The following is a 4442-nucleotide window of genomic DNA, read 5'->3' on the forward strand; positions in this document are numbered from 1 at the left end:
GCCGTGTCCGTCGACTTAGGCGATCCAGAAGAACTAACGATCCCGTTAACCGATACAGATTTCAGAGGGCGAAAAGTGAACTTAACTCCAAGATGAAAACGGCGAAAGATTTCTTTTTTCGTGTTCAGTTACCGGGTATGTTAAGCACGAACCCACGGAAATTTTGGTATTCGATTTTCCTCATAATGCCTCACCTTCTTCTTTCAGAATTGATAATTACGTTATTAGTGACCCGCAAGCAATATTGAATGCTTTTAATAACTATTTCCAGTCTGTGTTTGTTTCTGACAACAACTCCATTCCTTCTGTAACAGGCGTAGCTCGTTCTGAACCAATCAGTGATATTGAAACAACGAGTGAAGGCATTCTGAACCTTATCTTAAAATTAGATGTGAAAAAATGCACTGGCCCTGACGGGATACACAATGCATATTTAGTTCGCTACTCCCTGTGGTCATCCAGATATCTGACGGTCATATTCAATAAGTCTTTATCTTCTGCCACTGTTCCATCCTCATGGAAGATAGCACAGGTACTCCCTCTTTACAAATCTGGCAATAAGCAGTCTCTATTGAATTATAGACCGATATCATTGACTTCTCAATCATGCAAGATGTTAGAACACATCATTCATAAACATATTATCCTATTCTTGGAATCGCACCAACTACTATCTAACAGGCAGCATGGGTTTAGGCGTGGTTTCAGTACCACAACACAATTAGTCAAATTCACGCATGATATTTTTCTGAACCTTGAACTTGGCAACCACGTTGACCCTATATTTATTGACTTCTCAAAGACTTTCGATACAGTACTGCATTCTAAACTCCTTGCTAAACTCGATGTCATAATAAACATTCCTCATTTGGTTAGCTGGATATCTAGCTTTTTATCATCCCGCTCTCAGTTCGTTTCTTACAGGTCATCCAACTCTACTGCCATTGATGTAACGTCTGGAGTGCCCCAAGGTTCTGTTCTTGGGCCTCTCTTTTTCTTAATTTACTTAAAGGATTTGCCTGTTTGCACCTCCTCTTCCATTCGTTTTTATGCCGATGATTGCGTCTTATACGAGGTCATTAAAACACACGCTGACCAATACCGCTTACAGGAGTCATTTGCTGGATTTTGCAATTGGTGCAGGACCTGGCAAATGAACATTAACTTTTAAAAAACCGTATTTATGTCTGTTTGCAATAAATCTCCATCTGCTTTTGATTACTCTTTCGATAACCGTGCAGTAAATAGGGTTTTCGAGTATAAGTATCTAGGGGTCATTTTTACTCATAATATGACATGGTCCAAGCACATTGACTATGTATGTAACAAAGCATTAAAAAACTTATCTAAATCTCTGAAGGAAACTAAGCTTCTCTTATTTAAACCACTCATTCTTCCAATAGAAGTTTATGCATCCGTCGTTTGGAACCCGTACATGCAGTGCGAGATTAATAGGATAGAAGCAATTCAGAAAAAAAGTGGTAAGATTCATATGTCATCGCTATGACCGTGACTTTTCACCCTCTTTTACTCTTTCTTCACTGAACTTAACTTCGCTTTCTTCGCGTCGCCGTATAGAGTCATTAAAATTCTTGCCTAGCATCGTGACATCTTCAGTTAAACTATCAAATGACAAGGACTACATAAACTTTGCACCTCAGTCAACGACAAGAAGCTATCACAGCTTAAACTTAACGCCTTACTATGCTCGAACTAACATGTTCAAATTCAGTTTTTTTCCCGTTTTATTGAAGACTGGAATTCATTACCTTGTTCTATTCGTTCACGCCCATCGCCCAATTTTGTAGCCGACATCCATGACATGCGTCTGTAATATACCCTCGTATATTTGCCGTTGTTGTGAGCTCTTGAGTAGAATTGTTACCCTATTCTATTTTCATTCATGTTCATCACATGTTTGTGCAATTTTGATCTTGTGTAATCACACATCTGTATTACTTTGTCTGTTTACATAACTTTCATTCGTGTTTGTTAAAATTCCGCGTATCTTTGTACACCCACTCCTGCCATAGCGCACTTAGCGCTGCAGTATGTGTAAATAAATAAATAAATAAATAAGTAAATAAATAAATAAATAAATAAATAAGAGCACCTGATACGGCGACAACACGGCAGTCATGTCCTGAACCTTTTGAAGCTGTCAGTTCCCCACGTCAATTGCCTTGGACACACTCGGCCGAGTTTGACGGTTTTATGGCCTGGAATTGAGCTCTTTGCCATCATGGCTGCTCTGAAGAGGCAGTCACTTGTGTACTACTTTGTTCAGCATTCTGGAGATGCACCGCACAATTAGCTAAGCACCTGAGGTTCCTAATCGGGAACATCTGTCACACTCCGCGGTGCCTTTATTTTATGGCTTGGCGACCTGGCCAGGAGCTGCAGAGCCGCACCGCTATCGAGGCAAGGAAAGACTGCACCTGACAACACGGCCAGTTTTCACGCATTAGCGCCGCCGCGATCCCTTCACTGTGTGTATGGTGCCCTATTGCGTCTTCGGTTCACTTTCCGGGCGTCGTCCGTCGAGCCGGGCGCGCCGCTTCTCTTTTTCCTAGGGTGGGAAGGACGCGGTGCTTGACCTTTCCCCTTTGGGGGCGGAGATGAAGACAACTTTTTGATTAAAGTGTCCTGAGCTCAATGGTATTCTCCTACAGGGAACCTTGGGAAGACCAAGGCTTTATAAGCGCGAGCGTCGAGAAGCTCCGCAAACACGCTACCAAATAGTCATGTAAATAAACGTTCTTGCAATCAGCTCCAGCTCCTGAGCTCTACTTCTGCCTAAGGCCAGGCTGCTCCCGGTCCGTTGGGCAACGCCCGACCACATCAACGGTTAGTTTTCATGTTTCGGTGGTAGCATGTTGCACTGGTGGTCGCTTGCTGCAGTGTCAACATCGTCTTCGTGTGAGGTGTACCTTGTCTTTGCGAGGCAGCTATGTGAGGCGCTGCGGCTTTTCATAAACGTTCCATGACAGCAAGATGAAACGTTGTCGCAGTGCGCTTCGTGGAATAACCCTAAGATAACGCAGCTTGCACAGCGCGATGTAGTAGCGTACGCTTCCGGGCGCCCCCTCGAGTGCACAGCAAATACTACTGTCGCGGTTAAAGAAAAGGCTGCGAAAAAAGAAGGTCACTAAACGCTTTCACGGCTTCCGAATCTCACACAAGACAATAATACATTTCGCATGTTGCCATTCATCTACTATGCAATTCTTTTTCGCAAATTACATGACACTCTGTCATGTAATGACAGACACTCTGTCGCGACACTCTGTCGCGAACACTCTGTCGACACTCTGTCGCGAACATGTGGGTGCTCCCGTCGCGATGCGACAGGGCGACGGAGCCCGTTTGTCGCTGTCGTGCGCCGCTCCAAAGCCGCGTGCATGCGGTTGGGCCTTCATGACAGCTTTGCGGCACATATTTTCACGAACATCGAGCTAGATCTGTTCCCGGTCGCCTGCGCGTGCAACACCATGCATGAGTAAGACTTGTTGCTGGCCGAGTTCTTTAGAATCGACGGGGCACATTTTAGCTCAAACTATGGAAGAAAGGCACGAGTAAGAAGTAGGAGAAAGCAGACCTTTTTGACCTCGACCTTTCTGCTTTCTGCTACTTTTTACTCATGCCTTTCCCTACTGAAAAAAACCTATATGGTTTCATACAGGATCCGTATGGTTTTATACAGGACTTACAGGACTAAATATAGGAATTGTATAGGACCGTGTGGGGGTATATAGGATCCAAACAGGATCCATATGGGACCTAAATAGGACCCATATGGCGGTATATAGGACGCAAGTAGGACCTCCAGAGGACCCATATGGCGGTTATAGGATACAAATAGGGCCTCCCAGGACCTATATGGCGGCATATAGGATCAACACAGGGGTTGTTTTCTTTCATCCGCTCTCATTCAAACCTCTCACAATCTCTTCCTGATCAATAGTTTGCCTTTTTATCTTTATAAGTGGCAGGACAGCACTTAATTCTCAATGTTATCTTTCAAATTCCTCTTCATCTCAATCTAGCTCTCGAACCAGCTGGCTTTTTTATCTTGACAAGTGGTAGTGCAGCACATAATCATCCGCTTTCATTTACACCTCTTACAACATCCTTTTGCACGCGCACCCCTTACAAAAATGCACTTTGCGTGTCAATTGACCCCGAACCGAGGCCTTTTTGACTCAATAGCTGGTCAATTAAACGGCAGCTTCTAATGAGTGTCCTCAATAAACATTGAATTGACATTAGGTTTGAAATATTCAGTTGACTCTCACTCATTTTATTTTTTATTGACATACATTAAGAAAGTTTTAATTGACCCGCGGTCACTACACATTTAATTGACCTAGTATTGAGCGCTCTCAATGAGGGATGTTGACACCTACATTAGCTTCTGGGGTAGAGTTCACAAAACCTATTGT

The sequence above is a fragment of the Rhipicephalus sanguineus genome, unplaced genomic scaffold, assembly GCF_013339695.2.
Source record: "Rhipicephalus sanguineus isolate Rsan-2018 unplaced genomic scaffold, BIME_Rsan_1.4 Seq887, whole genome shotgun sequence".
Taxonomy (NCBI): Eukaryota; Metazoa; Arthropoda; class Arachnida; order Ixodida; family Ixodidae; genus Rhipicephalus; species Rhipicephalus sanguineus.